At 41.7% G+C, this 20,683-nt stretch overlaps 1 protein-coding gene across 7 annotated transcripts in view; it reads left to right on the top strand.

Moving 5' to 3' along the window:
- ablim1 (actin binding LIM protein 1) overlaps positions 1 to 20,683 on the top strand; it is a 250,952-nt gene that overhangs the window by 149,050 nt on the left and 81,219 nt on the right. Inside the window, exon 1 of one of the 7 annotated variants that reach the window (XM_033033936.1) lies at positions 11,861 to 12,082. The exons of the other annotated variants lie outside the window; for them this stretch is intronic. The gene's annotated coding sequence lies outside the window, so the exon portion shown is untranslated. Of the gene's footprint in view, positions 1 to 11,860; positions 12,083 to 20,683 lie in introns of those variants that run through there. 7 annotated transcript variants of the gene reach the window in all.

Here is a 20,683-nt window from a genome sequence, read left to right as displayed (position 1 = left end):
TTCCCTTCCCTCCCGTACCACCCCCTCCCCGTTGCAACCGCAAGAAATGCAACACCTGTCCCTTTACCTACCCCCTCGACTCCATTCAAGGACCCAAGCAGTCTTTCCAGGTGCGACAGAGGTTCACCTGTATCTCATCCAACCTCATCTACTGCATCCGCTGCTCTAGATGTCAGCTGATCTACATCGGTGAGACCAAGCGGAGGTTGGGCGATCGTTTCGCCGAACACCTGCGCTCGGTCCACAAGAACCTACCTGACCTCCTGGTGGCTCAGCACTTCAACTCCCCCTCCCATTCCCCGTCCGACTTCTCTGTCCTGGGTCTCCTCCATGGCCAGAGTGAGCAACACCGGAAATTGGAGGAACAGCACCTCATATTCCGCTTGGGGAGTCTGCATCCTGCGGGCATGAACATTGAATTCTCCCAATTTTGTTAGCCCTTGCTGTCTCCTCCCCTTCCTCAGCCCTCGGGCTGTCTCCTCCCATCCCTCAGCCCTCGGGCTCCTCCTCCTCCTTTTTCCTTCCTTCTCCCCGCCACCCCCTATCAGTCTGAAGAAGGGTTTCAGCCCGAAACGTTGCCTATTTCCTTCGCTCCATAGATGCTGCTGCACCCGCTGAGTTTCTCCAGCATTTTTGTGTACCTTCGATTTTCCAGCATCTGCAGTTCCTTCTTGAACACCACAGTTCAATCCTGATTATGGGTGCTGCCTGTATGGAGTTTCCCTGGGACCCCGTTAGTTTCCTCTGGGTGCTCCAGTTTCCTCCCACATTCCAAAAGAAGTGCAGGTTTGTAGGTCAATTGGCTTCTCTGAATTGCCCCCTAGTGTGTAGGATGCAAAACTAGGATAACATAGAATTAGTGATCGAAGGCCGGCATGGGCTCTTCTGGGCTGAAGAGCCTGTTTCCACCCTTTATCTGTAAAACACCAAAAAAAAATGCAGTTCCTTATTTCTACATGCAATCAGTCAGTATGCTATCCACCATACACCTGGAGAAGTTCAAAATTATGCAATATGTTGCCTGACACAGAGAAGGCAGCGTGCATAATGCAAGAACATAGTTGCAACAATTCTGCATTCAGATTCAACAGGATCCCTTGGCCTCATTCAGCTTACCTGTGATAGAACGGGTGAAATAATAAAACAACACGAGGATGAGATTATCACTGACGGCTGCACAAAATGCACTCAGCCAGTATCAAAAGACTAATTTTCTATTGACTTAATATAAATAAGTGATGAGGCAGCTGGTGTTGCTCTGTGAAAAGGCCAAATAATAACTAAATGCCTGTCACTGGACCTCGCCAGTTATTTCCCTATCTGTTAAAGTGTTGTTGTGAATATTTTGGTGTATTGGATGCTGCATTTGTAAATCATGGTTGAATAAGGGCTGTAGTCAGCTATCTGTCTCCGTTCCAGCATCAAATCTGCTGGGACATTTGGAGCGGCACAGTGGTGCAGCCAGTGAAGCTGCTGCCTCACAGCTCCAGTGTCCCGACCCCCTTGTGTTTTCTGTGTGCGGTTTGCATGTACTCTCTGTTGCTGCATAGGTTTCCATTGAGCAGTATCATCCCAAAGATATGCAGGTCGGTATCTCACTATAAATTACCCCCAGTGTTTTGCTGAGGGGTCGGATCTGGGGAGATTCGGTGAGAATAAAAATATATAATTATGTAAATGGATGCATGATTGTATGTGTGGATTCGGTCGATGAAGGACCCATTTCCTCCTCATCAGCATGGAGACTGGTATAAATGTAAATATATCTGGAACAATTGAAAATGGCAATATTTCTGGAGAACAATTGTCATTGATGGCAATATACTAAAACAGCATCACTAAACTCTCCCTGCTACCAATGGCCAAGAATTCAACATGGGAGGGTACATAAATGCCTTGCATTCTGCAGCAGGCTAATGTATGTGTGTTTGGTGATAAGTGATTTCCAAAAGGCATTTTACCACCTGCGAGTTGCAAGTCAGAAGTGCATGGGAATGGAGTTCACTGCACATGTAATGACATATAATAAGCTTGACGCTATCAAGGACATCATGATTCAGTTGATTGGCAATCTATCCACTGCAACACTTGGTGCACCATGTCCCCAGGATCTGCCAAAGCAAGTTACCAACCCCCCCCCCCCCCCCCCCCCCCCCCCCCCTTTGGCAGCATCTGTCCATTGCAAAGGCAAGCGGAAGCATTGGATACCACTGCTTCCATGCTCTGCTCCAAGTCACATATAGCGCTAGTCTATGACGGTTCTGCATCTCTGACCAGCTCTTGGAGAGCTCCCTGCACCACTTCAAGAACAATTGTTGAATAAACTCTGAACTTGTTTTTAAAAATGGATTTTAAAAATGGCAAGGAAAATATAGAGGGTTTTCTGTGAGAATAAACACGCTACTTTTTCTCACAGAAGCAAGGAAAAGCATCCATTGCAGGAGATACTGTTACTCAGGGGATTTCAAACAATGGCAATAGTCCTCCTCCAGCAACCAATACATGAACCATTATTGTACATATATATGTTAGCTCACAATTTAGTTCAAGTACTTACTTCCTGCATCTTTCTCTTATTACTGAAAAGATGGATTTGAACTTTTAATGCAGAAGTATTCACCTGAATGATTAATTCCTCTGAAATTCAGCACTATTTAAATGCGTTTTTTCCCCCCAACAAGTTCTCTATTGTTTGACCAGTGCATTGTGTGTGGAAACATAGAGCTCACTCACTTTTCCATTTGTTGTGGAGTATTCTGTATTCCAGAATGTGGTCCATAGAACAATCTGCATTTCACAATGCAACCCATTCTGCTGTTCTGAACAGTCATTTATCCAGAATGTGGCTCTCAGTTCTGCTCTCACCAGGTGACATAGACTGTTATGTTCTCATTGATCAGTCCAAAGATCAATCTAAGCCATGATAGGCTGCAATATATCAATTTGCCATAAGGGCCCAACAGAAGTCCTGTTTACCTTTTTGCATCGAAAGACCAATGTGTGCATGCTGCAAATCTCAAAACATAAGGAAATAAAAAGAGCTGCTATCATGTATTGGTGAAAGATTCTGAATGGATGACTGGAAATGCAGTGTAAGTTTCCAGCATTAATTTGGGATTTTGCACTTTCAGGATTGTTTTTAATTACCTAACAGCTCTTAGCAAGTAAGTAATAAGGAGGTTCTCACAAAGTCCCCAGTGTGTTAATATTAGTCAACTTCCCATTTGTGAATTTTCTGCAAACAAATGTAGAACAAATCCTTCCCTTCACATGGTAATTTTATCCTTTGATCTTTTAATCATTACAAGGATTGCATTTGTAAAATCAGACACATTATCGGGGCGTGATTGTATCCATTAAAATGAGAAAAGCCTAATAATTTAACATTAAGAAATAAAATAAAACTGCCACAAGATAGCACCATGCAATGTGAACAACATTTTCCAAGATTTTTAAGGAAACTTGAACAAGATTTATCACTTTTCACTAATTCTTTAGGCAATTGTTGAGCATTGATACTTCCACTGTTAATTTAATGTGCTCAAATATACTCAATTTAATAAATGTATAATTTAATCTTCAGTATTTTTTTACTTTAGTTAGCTTTGCTTGTAAGCTTACCTTGACACAGTTGCGGATGCTGTGTGTATCTGGAAATTTTTAATACATCATGTGCTAAAATATAAAAGCTGAACTGAGGTGATAATTTTCCCTCTGGGCTTACAATACTTCAAGCGAATGATGTATTAATGCGTTAAAAGTTTTAATTTGGAAAGATTCATATATTTAATACAGTTGTGATTAATATTGTGAGAAAGAACAGCCACGGTGCATTAAATTAAATGTATTATTACTTAAAAATAAGACTTCAGTGTTAAAGCTAAATTTATCCTTGAATGAGTTTTATTACATACTGTGAATTCGCTGTCAATTTTCCAATATAATAAATAGTAGAGGTCACTCGTTTGATTTTCCAAAATTTGGGGATTTTTTTAGGGCCCTCCTGTGAGTCGTTATCGACCTCGTATTGAGAAGATGCAAAGTGTGATATTTTCATTTAAATAGCTTGCAATTGATGAAATGCTGTTTTGGTGCAGCAACTCTGTGTTTGAAGTTGAAGAATATTTTTGGAACAGGAAATGAAAGAATTTATAGCTTTCTGTAACACCCAACAAAGCTATACTTGACCCAGAGATTCCGAAACAACACTGATGAAACCCAATCTCCGCAATGCCCCTGAAATAATTGACAGTTTACAAGGCTCCATGCATCACGTCAGTGCCTGTCAAAACTCTGAGTGATTTTACATAGTTCTGAAATGTCTCTGACATGTCATTCAAAAAAAAGTACAATTGAGTGAATGGATACAAAATTGAACAAACATCTAAAACTGCCTATAATTGATTAAAGCCATTAAATTGACCTAATGTAAAAGGAATACAGTTTGATTGAGACAATGGTGGGTCAGGAAAAATATCAAACGCGAGTGAAAGTGATCACCATCATTGTAGATGGAAATTAAATAGTTAACAAGGATAAATGAATGAGCTGATGGATAATGAACTCCAAACTTCTCACGCTCGAGGTTAAATCCTCTGCCTTCCCTTATTTAAGTTCTCATATTTATCGGTCAAGGGAAGTTGAATATGTCACTTACAATAACATTGTGACATATCTAAACAACACCAGCATTGTGCAAGAAACAACACATCTGGTAATTTGAGCCACTTGTGAGAAGAGAGGTGTTGACTTAAATGTCTGTTGCTCTAAGTCTATGTCAGCTATTTCATTGGGCCTGATCCTGCCGACAAAGTCCAGACATCCCAACGCAGCAATCTGAAGGAGGGTCCTGGCCTGAAGCATGGACCATCCGTATCCTCCAGAGATGCTGCCTGACTTGCTCAGTCACTCCAATACTGTGTCCTACGCAGGACTCCAGCATCTGCAGTTGCTTGTGTCTTCATATCCCAATCTTAGATTGCTCTGAATGTCCTGTGACCCTGAATTATCTTGGAGTCCAGGACATTCTGGGAGAAGCAAAAGTCTCCTGAGGAAATGAGAACCTAAGCCCATTTCCACTGGAAACCATTTTACACAGGGGTGATGGGTGTATGGAATGAACTGCTGTATGAGGTAGTTGACGCAGGTACTATCACAACATTCAAGAAACATTTAGACAGGTGCATGAATAGGATAGGTTTTGGGGATATGGGTCAAATATGGCAGGTGGGCTAGTGTTATTTTTACTGAAGTGCACTAATAATGAGATTTAGAAGATCCTAAAGAGGATGCGGTGATCTGTGGGAGAATCACTCAGATTAGCTTTTTCTCTGTGGAGACAGAAAGGGGCAGCAACTGTGGTCTGTCATTTTCCTCACTCCTTCCTGTGTCAACCCCTCCCTCTTGCTGTTGCCAGTGAGCAAGTTCACATGAGTGCTAGTGTATGGAGAATGACACAAGCCACTACCAATCTGGAGGCCTGTAGTGTCAGGATTTCCCTCAATCCATCCAAGCGGGGAAGCCTCTCCCACCTCCGATCACCTTGAATGCTGTGGAATGATCCTTGCGACTGTGTGTATGTGAACAGGATTCCAAGATGGCATCATGAGTTGACCATGGGGAGTCTCCAATTGTAGTCAAGGCTCAACGGCCCTGTAAACTGGGGATGCTTTCCTTCTAATGAAAACATATTAACTCCCCAAAGGTGTCTTCTACTCTTCTGCCCCCCCACCCCAGACAAAAGATAATTGCATAATTGTGTAAATTTGGAAATCCTAAATTATCATTTTGCAAATTGGCTAGTGCTGAACAGAGACTTTTGGCAGTCAGGGAAATTGGCAGGTCTTGCAGAACGATAAAGTGCTTAAACGTTTTTCAGTGTTTAGTGTAGTTTGGAGATACAGCGCTGAAACAAGCCCTTCGGCCCAGCGAGTCCACCCCAACCATAAACGCGCACTGTACTGCACACTAGGGCCAATTTACAATTCTTATCAAAGCCAATTAGCCTACAACGTGTACGTCTTTGGAGTGTGGGAGGAAACTGGAGCACCCGAAGAAAACCCCGTGGTCACAGGAAGAACGTACAAACTCCTTACAGGCAGCACGGATACGGTCAGGATCGAATACGGGTCTCTGCCACTGTTAGGCAGCAACTCTACCGCTGCACCACCGTGCTGCCCACATGGGGTTGAGAAGCCATGTGAAGTTACAACCCAAAACTCTCTGAAGAGGTTCTGAACTCTGTAATTGAAATGTATTATTCTGCTAATCCTTTGAAAGCAAATGTGATACTCATGCGATTGGCCTACTCAGCGCTGCTGCTTTTGTTTTGTGGCCAAGGTTCTGATGTAAATAGTTTGACCAAAATCTCCAGGCACTCCACTTCCCTTTTGACATTTTTAGACCAGTGGCGAATGTCTTTTACACTGCGTAAATAAGTTGTTACTTGTGATCATTCTGTGGGGAAATAGTAGTAGTCCTCTGTGTTCATGATCATTTCAAGCTGCCAAAACAAGCTTGAGGAGAAAAAAAAATTCTAAGTTTAAATTGAGTCCCTGAACTAGATCAGCAGGGATTTGTGGTTTTCAAGATGTTGATCAATGATTGAGGAAACAACATGCATGCCCTTCAACTGGCACATACATTTTGATGCTTTCCAGTACAAGTGGGCTCAAAGCCCACTGCCAATTGAAGGATAAAGGAGGAGAAAATCTGGAAAATGACCATCCAAGCCTCCAGGCAATGTGAAATAGTTCAGGAAACAAATGCAACCGTGTGCCTCCAACCAGAGGTGCCAGCATGCCCATTGATAAGGATCAATGTATGATGAGCGTTTGACGGCATTGGGCCTGTACTCGCTGGAGTTTTGAAGGATGAGGGGGGGATCTCATTGAAACTTGCCGAATAGTGATAGAATGGATGCAGAGAGGATGTTTCCACTGGTGGAAGAGTCGAGGACCAGAGGGAATAACCTCAGAATAAAAGGACACACCTTTCGAAAGGAGATGAGGAATTTCTTTAGTCTGAGGGTGGTGAATCTGTGAATCAATGGCATGATAATATTGAACACTGTTATTATCCTTAGAGGAATTGATCCACAGTGGCCTCTGATGCTAAATCAGTGTCTGAGCATCACAGGCATGTGGACCAAAGGCCTTTAGGCTGCAACAAAGGTTAGTTGTTTTGTTTAGTTCAGAGATACAGCGCAGAAACAGGCCCTTTGGTCCACCGAGTCCACTTACATTTCAAACCTGTATGTCTTTGGAATGTGGGAGTAAACCGGAGCTCACGGAGAAAACCCACGTGGTCACAGGGAGAGCGTACAAATTCCGTACATACAGCACACTTAGTCAGGATCGAATCCGGGTCTCTGGCGCTGTAAGGCAGCAATTCTACTGTTGTGCCACTGTGCTGGAATACACTCCAAAATGTAAGATGCAGTGAATTTTCGTGTGTGCGTGTGTGTGTGTTTCGTTAATGAAACTGCTTCCCTCATCGCATCCCCAGATTATGCTACTGTAAATCTTAATGAGCGAGAGGTTAGTTTTCCTATTGGTAATGAATGAAGATTCTACATACATACTCTTAACATTCAATGATGTTCTGTGCGAATGAGTTGTGCGAGGTGGTGCTATATTCATAGTATTTGTCAGGTTGTAAAATTTGAATTCATCCTGTAATTTGCATCTGAAATATGGGTTTATCATTAAAAGAAAATCTGTAATACAGATTGTTTCAGATCTTGGAGTCTGGGATAGAAATGTTATGTATTGGATTACATGCACTATAACCACTGGCAAGACCCTATTGGGTCAAATGTGTTGATGTACTTTGTAGTATTATATAATTCCCGTTGTGTCATTGCTTTGTATGACCTTTTTTCCCCCCATTTATACACTGCATTATTTTGTTGATGAAGTGAATGCAGAAAAGTCCAGGGGTTTCAGTGGACACTGGTGCTTTGGTTTGTCAGAGTCGTCAGTCAGCAATGTGACGTCTGTGAAACAGGATTGTTCTTTTGTAATTGGAGCAAAAAAAAGGTGCAGGTGCTGGAAATCCGAAACAAATCCGTCGTAATGCTGGAAGCTGTCAGCAGGTCAGGCAGCATTAGTGGGGAGAGAAGTAGATTGGACATCACAGTTCAAGGACTGTTTGCCAAGATTGTGCAAAGTCAGAAAACAATTGTGTTTAAAGTTGCAGAGAGGGGGAGGGTTGGAGAGGGAGTATCTGTAACTGGTGTGCCTGGTAAAGTTATTACCGTACTTTAAAACCAACAGTTAGAACATGAAATGTAGAACAGTACAACATAGGAACAGGCCCTTTGGCCGACAATGTCTGGGCTGAACATGATGCCGAATCAACTCTTAACTGCCTGCACTCAATCCATATCACTCCATTCACTGCATATTCAGCTGCCTGTCCAAATGTCACGTAAAGCCACTGTGGAAAGTGGTGAAATAATTGGACAAAGTCAGCATGGATTTACGAAAGGTAAATCATGTCTGACGAATCTTATAGAATTTTTCGAGGATGTAACTAGTAAAGTGGATAAGGGAGAACCAGTGGATGTGTTATATCTGGACTTTCAGAAGGCTTTCGACAAGGTCCCACATAAGAGATTAGTATACAAACTTAAAGCACACGGTATTGGGGGTTCAGTATTGATGTGGATAGAGAACTGGCTGGCAAACAGGAAGCAAAGAGTAGAAGTAAACGGGTCCTTTTCAGAATGGCAGGCAGTGACTAGTGGGGTACCGCAAGGCTCAGTGCTGGGACCCCAGCTATTTACAATATATATTAATGATTTGGACGAGGGAATTGAATGCAACATCTCCAAGTTTGCAGATGACACGAAGCTGGGGGGCAGTATTAGCTGTGAGGAGATGCTAGGAGGCTGCAAGGTGACTTGGATAGGCTGGGTAAGTGGGAAAATGCATGGCAGATGCAGTATAATGTGGATAAATGTGAGGTTATCCACTTTGGTGGCAAAAACAGGAAAGTAGACTATTATCTGAATGGTGGCCGATTAGGAAAAGGGGAGATGCAACGAGACCTGGGTGTCATGGTACACCAGTCATTGAAAGTAGGCATGCAGGTGCAGCAAGCAGTGAAGAAAGCGAATGGTATGTTAGCATTCATAGCAAAAGGATTTGAGTATAGGAGCAGGGAGGTTCTACTGCAGTTGTACAGGGTCTTGGTGAGACCACACCTGGAGTATTGCGCACAGTTTTGGTCTCTTAATCTGAGGAAATACATTCTTGCCATAGAGGGAGTACAGAGAATGTTCACCAGACTGATTCCTGGGATGTCAGGACTTTCATATGAAGAAAGACTGGATAGACTCGGCTTGTACTCGCTAGAATTTAGAAGATTGAGGGGGGTTCTTATAGAAACTTACAAAATTCTTAAGGGGTTGGACAGGCTAGATGCAGGAAGATTGTTCCCGATGTTGGGGAAGTCCAGGACAAGGGGTCACAGTTTAAGGATAAAGGGGAAATCCTTTAGGACCGAGATGAGAAAAAAAAATTCACACAGAGAGTGGTGAATCTCTGGAACTCTCTGCCACAGAAGGTAGTTGAGGCCAGTTCATTGGCTATATTTAAGAGGGAGTTAGATGTGGCCCTTGTGGCTAGAGGGATCAGGGGGTATGGAGAGAAGGCAGGTACAGGATACTGAGTTGGATGATCAGCCATGATCATATTGAATGGCGGTGCAGGCTCGAAGGGCCGAATGGCCTACTCCTGCACCTATTTTCTATGTTTCTATGTTAATTCTGGTAGAAGAGAAGCCTGATTAAGGAAAAGGAAAACACAAAGCGCTGGAGGGACTCAACTGGTCAAGCAGCATCTGGGGAGGGAATGGACAGGCGATGTTTTGGGTCAGGACCTTCCGTCAGAAGAACGATTCCCCACCCGAAATGTCACCTGTCCATTTCCTCCATAAATGCTGCCTGACCCGCTGAGTTCCCCCAGCGCTTTGTGTTTTGCTCAAGTTTCCAGCATCTGCAAGCTGTTGTATCTTTCTGGAAAAGGAAAGCTATCTTTAAAGACATGGGTGTGGAAAGTCTCATCAGAAGGCTGAGGCAGAAAAACTGTGAAAATAGAATAGAATAAAAATCTAAAAATCTAAAAAAAAAAAGCAGATGCTAGAAGTCTAAAATAAAAATTCAAAATGTGGGAAACACTTAGAAGGTCAGGCTATGTTTGTGGAAAGAGAAACAGAGCCAACCCCTTAGGCTAAACAGAGATCTTGCAGAAAGCAGTATAAAACTCTGTATTCTTGATAATTACATGCAGTTGTGGTCTTAAAATGGATATTGGCCACTAACCTGTTCCCTGAGATAGTGAAAGAGATACCAGTGGGCAAGGAAGTCAGACATGTCAGAGAGCAGGGTGAAGATTAGCAGTATTTATTCCCTTTACCTTATTAGTCCCTTAATTGTGGTAGAGCTGGTAGAGTTGTTGCCTTACAGTGCCAGAGACCCGCATTCGATCCTGACTGTGGGAGCTGTCTGTACAGAGTTTCTACATTCTCGCCGTGACCGTGTGGGTTTTCCCTGGGTGATCCGATTACTTCCCACACACCAAAGACATACAGGTTTGTAGGTTAATTGGCTTTGGTAAAAATTGTAAATTGTCTCTAGTTTGTAGGATAGTGCAGGAATGGCTGGTGGGTGCGGTCTCGGTGTTTCCGTGCTGTATGTATAATCTAACCCACTGCATTTGTGCTACCACTGTGGAAGGCTCTCGCATAATGCAGACTGATAAGGAATACCAGTATTTTGCCCCAATGATATTGACTAACTGCTAATGTATTTGTAAGTCAGTCTGGTTCTTACTGAGAGAAAGAACTTGCCAGTGGTGGTGTTGATATATGTATCTTTGCTTGTAGGTGGTCAACGTTCGATATCATGTTGGGTTGGGAACATGTGCAGAATGCGTTGGAAATAGACACTTAGCAAACTGTACCACAGCATATAATCATAATGTAACGTACCCAGAAAAAAGCCTTGCATTTCACATGAATTTGATCAGATTTATAAAGTGTGTTGTTGCCTTCCATTAAGACTTGGCAGTGAGTTGGATATATTAGGAATGCTGAAATATAAAAGGGATAATTGGAAAATGCTTTCTACTTGGATTTAATATTGTACTTGCAACTGGAGTGTTCAACAATATTGGTTGTAATCAGTCATTCTGGAATTATTTGCTCCTGATGGGAAACATATTTTGTGTGATTGTGTGCTCATGATTAATTGAATCTATTTAAAAATAATTTGTTTGCCTGCTCTTCACTGCTCTGCAAACTTTGAGAAGCCTGTGAGTTGATGCGAATGTGTGACAACTTAATGTTCACTTTTCATCCCCTCAGTGGGGAGAAAGTCAGACCAAGTTCACGTGCTTCCTGGCAACATTATCTGAGAATTCATAGCTCGTAAGCCAAATAATGCCACCAGGGAACCCATTAAACCAAATAACAAATAGCAACATTTGGTTTCAATTACCTCGAAAAGGGCCATAATTAAAATATGGAAATAAAAGGAAAACATGTCAGTTTCCTAAGCTTGATGCTATCTTAAGATCTTCATCAGGTTTTTCTGCTCAAGACCTTTAATAAGTAATGTTCCCTGTTTGTTTGACAATTCAATTTCTTTAATGTAATTCATATTAGAAGTTTCATTGGATGCCAGTTTTGATTTGATTTGAATAATAGCATTGTAATCCAAGCTGTCATTTTCTCGAATAGTGCCAGGATTGTGGTGGGGAAAAGAAAAATCTCCTGTGCATAACAGGAGAATGGTGTTTCCCTGATTTGAATTGAATCCTCCCTTTGTTCGAAGTGGACTATTCCAGCAAATGTAGGTAGATGTTTACTGGAGCTGGTTTGAAACCTGTGCCTGTGTTGATAAGCAGGTTCATTTTGCCTAATAGAGAGAGGACACATCATTGCTGCTCGTTGAAGCTGGGGTGTGTGCATAGACTGAGGAGCTGATGGACAACTCTGAGTCATTTTAGTGTTCTGGATTTGCAACAAGCTGACACTTGACTGGAGGGATTTGCATCTGAAACATTCAGGGACCTGGGTGAGTACTTGGGTGCTTCAACTCCTGCATATTCTTCGAATGTTTCTCATCCATTGTGAAGAAGGAATATTTATGTTTCTGTGGAAACATCTGTCATGCGTAGTGCAGATCCAAGTGGCATCGGGAAATGTGATGAGTGCAATATTGCCACATATTCTCCTGCGTGTGAGATGGATAAATATGCTTGATTTGAAAGGGTGATTTTTTTTTGGGTGGGGAGGGTTGTGGGGGAGATAGGTGTAGAGAATTATCAGCTAATCGGAGAGGGGTCCCAAATGCCATAGAGGTATACAGCACCAAGGTAGAAACCTTCCAAATATTGTGGATCATTAAGCTCCCTGTTTAGTTTATAAAATAAAAAAAGCCTGGGTGGCAAATCTTCTGTGGTGGTGCTGAGTGTTTGGGATTGCTCAGACTTGCCACCAGTTCTCCTTAACATGGATGCACTGTCCCATTCAGGGTCTTCATTCAAGGTGATGGAAGAACTGATGAGCTGTAGCCCCCATCCCTAAATCCTTCCCTCTCCGAACCAGCTTGAGTTGATTATGTGACACAAGAGGACACCAACTCAGCTGGGCACCCAAGAGAGTGCAGCTGCCATGGCAACACCTTCCTGAAAGGGGAAAAGCCACGGAAATGAATGCTGACAGAAATTAATGGTTGTTCAGTGTCGAATCAAGACAAAAGAAAGATATGTCTTTGCAAGCTTGGTTAAGATTGAAATCACTTACTTCAAAATAAATATTGCAGGTGATAATTGACTGGATTTAGTTTGCACAGCAGCTGTATTTGAAGAAGCCTTTTAAAGCACCTTTCAGTATTCTAAATAAGGATTATGTACTAATACAGGTTCTTGTTTTTTCATTTTTCACTTTCTTCAAATATTCCTATTAAGAAAATACCTGATTCTGCAGGTGCATTTCCTTTGGTTTTAAGTACAGCGTAGGATTAAAAACAAAATCACAATTATCTACAGAAAGAATGGCTACAAACCTCAGAAGCTGGAACCAAACAGACTCTGAGGAGTCATTAACTTTGGTCACATATCACAGGACCACTTAGATCTGAAGCTGACCCAACTAAGATTGACGAGAAAATGGCCCATGCATCTTGAACCGAGAGCTTACACCACCTGAACATAAAACAGTACAGCATAGGAATGGTCCAATCGGCCCTCAATGTACGTGTTCAATATGATGCCAAGTAAAACTAATCTCCTCTGCCTATCCCCCATTTCTTTCACATCCATGTGCCTACTTAAAAGCCTCTTAAATGCTACTATCATATCTGCCTCCATTGCCACGCCTGATAGTGCATTCCAGGCAGCCATCATCCTCAAAACTTATCCTGCAAGTCTCCTTTAAAATTATCCCTCTCACCTTATAGCTACGTCCTCGAGTCTTAGACATTTCCGCTCAAGGGGGTTCTAACCGTCTAGCCTATCATTGCCTCTCAAATTTATATATAACCTGTGGTTAAACCACTGGAGAGAAGAAGTAGGGTCTCAACCCAAAACGTCACCCATTCCTTCTGTCCAGAGACGCTACCTGTCCCACTGAGTTACTCCAGCATTTTGTGTCTATCTTCAGAGCGAGGTTAAGTAGTGACAAAAAATATTGGTTGTTTCTTTCAACATGCAGTCAAAACATTTAAAAGAAAGCAAGAGGGGTAAAAATGTGTCGACATTCATTTCCTATCACACGGTTGACTGGTCATGATGAAAAATACATTATTCATACATTAATACATACATTAATGCCTACCACCATGGCGGAAACCAGATGAATGGTCTTGACCTGAAACATCCACTGTCCATTACCCTCCACGGATTCTGCCTGACTTGCTGACTTCTTCCAGAATCCGCAGTTTCTTAAGTCTCCATACACAATTTAATATGTGTAGCCAGCAGTCATGTTCAATATGTCTAGATCTAATCTTTCCATTCACTGCTTTCAGGTTAATGTGCTCCTTGGAATGTTGGCACACTCAAAGCTCATAATGAATGTCTCATCTGGGTTTTACCAAATTCCATACCTCATCAATTCTTTACAAAAATGAGATAACTAGTTTTATAAAGAGGAATAAAGCTGCCCTTCCCATGTACAACATTTTATGTGATCTATTAGTTGCAACCACTGCCTAATTATTTTAGTAAGTAATGGTTTGAGTTAAGAGGTGGAGTTGATAGATATTCCACATAGAGGTAGAAAAGGAGGGATCTGATGTTGCATCAGGTGACGATGACTGTTTGCGGGACCTTAGTGGATTACAATTTGGGGCTGAGGATTTGGAAATTTTCCGATGGCTCAAAATACTTGAATACCAGTAGTGACCAGGAATCGCTGGTCGGCGTGGACCCGGTGGGCCAAAGGGCTTCTTTCCGCGTTGTTTCTCTAAATTAAACAAAAAACGTGTTTTCAAGTGAAAGGGAAGCTTGGCAAAGCAAAAATGTTGGCATTAAGCATGCAACGGCACCCTTCCTCAACTCTCTCTGCGGTTTCAGGTGTGCTTTATGTTATTTCCGCTATAAATTAGGAAATTCTACCAGGAATGCAATGAATTAAATTGTAATCTATTTTGATCTGCCCAGGCATTCTCTTTGGCACAAATTTGCAAGTGGCATGAGGACTAACAGAATGGAACATCTGGCAAGTTGCCTTCAGTTTGCATACCAGCAGTTTTTAAGTTCCAATTCTGTCTCAAATGCCTAGATTTAGGTTGGGTCATCGCTGTCAATGCTGGCGTTCTTGGCTCCAGCAGTTGGCTTCCTTCGTTGTGCTGTTGAGCTTTTTCTCATCTGTGTTGTTCTCATAGAACATGGAACAGTGGAGGAAGGAACTGCAGATTCTGGTTTAAACCAAAGATAGACACAAAAAGCTGGAGTAACTCAGCGGGACAGGCATCATCTCTGGAGAGACCCTTCTTCAGACGTCTCCAGAGATGCTGCCTGTCCTGCTGAGTTACTCCAGCTTGTTGTGTCTATAGAACAGTATGCATGATCCATATTTCTCTATTCCCCGCACTTCCATGTGCCTATCTTAATGCATCCTAAATGCCACTCTCGTGTCTGCCTCCACCTCCACCCCTGGCAATGCATTCCAGGTCCCCACCACTCTTTGTGTAAAAATAAATAGTTGCACTACACAGATCCATTAAATTTCTCCCCTATCTCCTTATAGCTATGCCCTCTACTGTTAAACATTTCCACCCTGGAGGGGAAAAAGGTTCTGACTGTTAATCCTATCTCAGCCTCTCATAAGTTTTTATAACCTTCTATCAAGTCTCCCCGCAACCTTCGACGTTCCAGAGAAAACAATCCAAGTTTATCCAATGTAGCTTGAACTCTCTAATCTAGGCAGAATGCCGGTAAACCTCCTCTGCACCCTCTCCAAAGACTCCACATCCTTCCTGTAATGGGGCAACCAGAACTTCACACAGGCTAAAGATGGGAAGTGTTAGAACATAGAACAGTAGAGCACAGGAACAGGCACTTGGGCCCACAATGTCCGTGTCGAGCATGATGCCCAGTTCATCTAATCTCTGCCTGCACACGACCCATACCCAAGACATGAGAGCGAGATGCTTTTGAACAATTGAGCCTCCTGCTTGATTTGCACAGGTTGCAGATAGGAATAGTATGATGGGTGAGGCAGAGTTGGGAAATTGCAAGGAATTGTGTCAGAACAAGGGGATAATACGATGCTCTTTATTGAATTTTGTAACGAGCAGTCTGTGGCGTATATCGTCACAAGAAGTGGAAGGGGAGCCTTGGGTAGGGTTGCCAATTTTCTCTTTCCCAAATAAGGGACAAAAGATCAAAATACAAGACAAATTCTCGACAGCAATTCGTTGACCAACTCGGCCATGGCTGGGTGAATGATGAGTTGGCCCGGGTGTTGGACTGTACAAAAAGCCCAGCCGGAGGGCCAGCTGAGGAGTTTTGGCCCGCACGACATCACGCGCAAAGTCTGGCGTTCCATCCAACTCATGAACCGATGGTCGGCCATGAGAAGGAGGGGTGGTGGTGTCGGTGGTAAGCGAAGTTCCGAAGGTCAAACAGCTGGTCGGGCTGCCGACCGACGGGGCCACGGGTGAGGTGCTGCTGCACTCCATGGGCTGCACTACGTCGGGACGGGTGAGGCGTGAGCAGTCAAATACGGGACAAGTGTGGTCCCATACGGGACAAACCAATTTAGCCCAAAATACAGGAGGGTGTTGGGGAACTGGCACAGAAGAGGAATTGAGGAGAGCATAGATCAGCCATGATCATTTTGAATGGAAGGGCAAGATTGAAGGGCCAGGAGACCTACCTGCTCCTATTTTCTTGTGTTTATGTGTTTATTAAAATCTTATCGTTTTTGACTGGATCCATAATTATGACACATATGACACAGTATGTCTGTAACACATAGCTTATGCTGTCCAGTCTGAGAGCTAAGTGTTAAATGTATCAGAGATGTAACAGAGTGTGTTCACCAACATTTTAACAGTCTTTATTTCCCATTTAAGATTAAGGTTAAAATCAGATTAATATATGTATCTAGGTGTCTCAAACAAGTTGGATGACTGAAATGGCTTTCATGTAATTGTTACAACACAAATTATTTGGCCCCTTGAGTCCATTCTGGCTTCTGGTGTACAAAGGTGGACATTTTAAAGTGAGTCCATCATCAACGTGATAACATTTTAACCATTGAGTTTCAGACAAATAATGAACTGACATTGCGTTATTATTTGCACACGTTTGCTGTTAATATGGAGGAAAACATTTGGCATTACATTGGGTTTAGAAAGGAAACACATTTACAGTGAAATACCAATTGCTGTTTATGTTGATAATATCCAATATAAATCATCTTATAATATCTAGTTCAATCAGCATATAACAGCACATTACATCTTTTACTACTGCTTGTGTTTTTGCAAACCACAGACATATTTGAGAAGATGTGGAACGTTGCCACAGTTCATTTGTTTTCTACCGTTTGTTTCTCTGTGCAACAGATTTGCAGGGCACGGATAATTGTAGGGGGTTAGTTTTTGCTCTCTGCGGTGAAATTGTGAATCTGACCTTTTGTAAACAAGTCTCATTGCTTAGCACCTAGAGGGAAGCATTACCTCACTCTCCTCCATTTAAGCTCTGTGGCTGTGCAATGTCTTGTTGCACTCTGCCAAAAGGACAGGATAGACAGTCGTGAGTCAAATCTCCCTTGGGTTCTTGATCTGCCCTTCATGATAGAATACAGAACACTGTTGCAGAGTGATGGGTGGAGAATCCCACCTGCCCTTTTAATTGAATTAGTCCACAGCAAGGTGATGTTTGCATTAGGCGCAGGAAGGAAATGCTAAACAATGTTGTCCTTTTTTATATTGGAGAAAACCACTTTGCCTAAATCTATGATTGCTTTGAGGAGAGATTTTTTAATTGTAAATTTAAAACTGTTGCCTCTGATATTAACGATTTTATAAATTACATTTAGGGGCCAAGTCCTGGAAAAAAATATTTGCTATTATAAAATGTTGCAATCAGTTATATATAAATTTGAAATATAATTTTAATTTGAGCAACATTTCTTCTATACACACATCATATTCCATTTCTTTATTGATTCCCTTTGCCTTTTACACATGCATTGTTTGATTTTTGAGTATTGAATCTTGCTCAATAGATTACCTTCCGGGTATAATTGGAGATGCTTGATACAGAGCATTCAGAAAGTATTCAGACCCCTTCACTTTTTCCACATTTTGTTATGTTACAGCCTTATTCTAAAATTGATTAAATTAATTAAAATCAGGCCATTATGGCAGAGTGGCCAGATGTAAGCCGCTGCTCAGTAAAAGGCACATGACAGCCCGCTTGGAGTTTGCCAAAAAGTATGAGAAACAAGATTCTCTGGTCTGATAAAACAAAGATTGAACTATTTGGCCTGAATACCAAGCATCACGTCTGGAGGAAACCAGGCACTGCTCATCACCTGGCCAATACCATACCTACGGTGAGTCATGGTGGTGGCAGCATCATGCTGTGGGGATGTTTCTCAGCGGCAGGAACAGGGAGACTAGTCAGGATCGAGTCGGAGGTGAAAACCTTGGTGAAAACCTGCTCCAGAGCGTTCTTGACCACAGACTGGGGCAGAGGTTCACCTACTAACAAGACAACGACCCTAAGCACACAGCCAAGACAACGCAGGAGTGGCTTTGTGACAAGTCTGTGAATGTCCTTGAGTGGCCCAGCCAGAGCCTGGACTTGAACCCAATCGAACATCTCTGGAGGGAGCTGAAAATAGCTGTGCATCGACGCTCCCCATCCAACCTGACAAAGCTTGAGAGGATCTGCAGAGAAGAATGGGAGAAATTACCCAAATACAGGTGTGCCAAGCTTGTGGCATCATACCCAAGCAGACTTGAAGCTGTAATCACTGCCAAAGGTGACTCAACAAAGTACTGAATAAAGGGCCTGAATACTTATGTAAATGTGATATTTCAGTTATTTATTTTTAACTACTTTGCAAAAATTTCTAAGCACCTGTTTTCGCTTCTTCATTCTGGGATATTGTGTGTACATTGATGATTTAAAAAAAAAAAAATAAGAAATTAATTTTAAAATAAGGCTAACGTAACAAAATGTGGAAAAAGTGAAGGGGTCTGAATACTTTCTGAATGCACTGTTTTTGAAGCGAGGTGTAGATGCAACTAAATTGAAAACTATTGAGGATTTAAATAGAAATTGATTTTGATTTTTGTACCCCGTTCCTTAAATATTTACATTCTATCCTGTAAGAATAAAGTGACTCTCAGTGCAAAGATAAGATATAAGGTGTTTGGTTATTGAATTTCTCCTATTCTTCTGACGTGTTCAAACATGCAATGGAAATTTGCAATTGTTGCCCAATTTCCAATTGTATAATCTCATAATCAACAGTTTATTCATTGACAGACGAGGAAAGCAGGAGCGTTTTCATATCTTTGAAAAGAGGAAAAAACTATTGATAATTATACATCAGAATGTATCATTTTATCATGATATCTTGTTGATTTTGACTGTTTTCATGTTACAATAACTAGTGTAAACGCATGTGTAAATGCATAATATGAACTTGCATTGAGTGGTACAATTGTTTATAATGCACCTGATAAATGAATTGCTCGTTAGTGATATCTTGAGATCCTCCGTCGTCTGAAAGCTCTAAAAGTCACGTAAACAGTGTACCAAATATTGATAGGCAATATAAAGAAAATAAATGGTTCATGCTTCACACCATGTTAAGGTACCATGTGTAACGTATCATGCTTCCTCTGTCATTTCCTCACCACAGTCCTCTAGGCATGTTATCTAGACGTTCCTCTTAACTTTCAATGTATTAGCTTGATGCCAACTATTTTCATAAGGGTGGTAGGGGGTGGTAGGGGGTCCTTTAAAGTCTGCATCCGACAGAGCCAGATCGGTATAAATAACTGTGATCCTAAACACACACATTTTTAGAGTTCCTTGATCAGCAATAAATAATGGTGTCCAGGGCCTGATGTGCCCAATTGTATTTGTTACAAGGAGAATTTTGAGCGAAAATTGCAGACTTCTTGATCCAGAAATTTTGCCTGTGTTTCTTTCTAGTTACAGTTTGCTTTTCATAGAAATTGCACTGCAAGCCACATAAATAAACTGCTGTGTGCTTCAGTTTTAAAACCAATTCATCAAACCCGACACTACAGTACTTTCCATTGTACCATGAGAATTGAGTGAGAGATCGGCCACTGTATTAATCTAGGTTTGTACCAAGAAATTGCTTTTTTGGTTGCCAACGTTAAATACGTGGCATCAGGTATACCTACTCCCAAATACTTGGAGCTAAATATAGAAAGATGAATACAACTTGGGACCAATACATAAGTATACATTTATTAGATTTTAAACTTCATTTTAGACTTTAGAAATACAGCGCGGAAACAGGCCCTTCGGCCCACCGAGTCCACGCCGACCCATTACACTAGCACTAGGGACAATTTTTAATTTACAGAAGCCAATTAACCTACAAACTTGTATCCTTCTATGCTTCACCTAATAAAGTGCCTGTCTCTGAAACGTAGTGATTGTAGCACATTCCATCCTCTCCTCTATCAACAAGTTCCAGATATCAAACATTCTCTGTGTAAAACAAAACTTTCAAATTTCCTTAAAGCTCCTTCCTGTCAGTTTAATACTATGTCCTCTTGTTTTTGATGCTCATACCATGGGGAAAACAGATTCTAACCATTCACCCTTTCTATTCCTAATTGTATACACTTCTAATGGGTCACCTCTCAGCTTCCTTCAATCCAAGCAAAACCAACCAAGCCTATCCAATCTCTCCCAATAATTAAAGTCCTTTAATCCAGACAATGTCTTAGTGAATTTCCTCTGGAGTCTCTTCAGCATACCCACATCATTTCTATTGTGTGACGGTGACTAGAACAGCACATAACAAGCCATGTGTAGCCTAACCAATGTTTTGTAACATTGCAAAATAACATACAAACTTTTATATCCTATGTAAGTATTATAGGACCATCCAACCTATAAAGGTATTTATACCACATGCCTTCTTCACCACCATACTTGTG

This window comes from Amblyraja radiata, chromosome 15 (assembly GCF_010909765.2).
Source record: "Amblyraja radiata isolate CabotCenter1 chromosome 15, sAmbRad1.1.pri, whole genome shotgun sequence".
NCBI classification, from domain to species: Eukaryota; Metazoa; Chordata; class Chondrichthyes; order Rajiformes; family Rajidae; genus Amblyraja; species Amblyraja radiata.
This window is presented reverse-complemented; position numbering and strand designations above follow the sequence as displayed.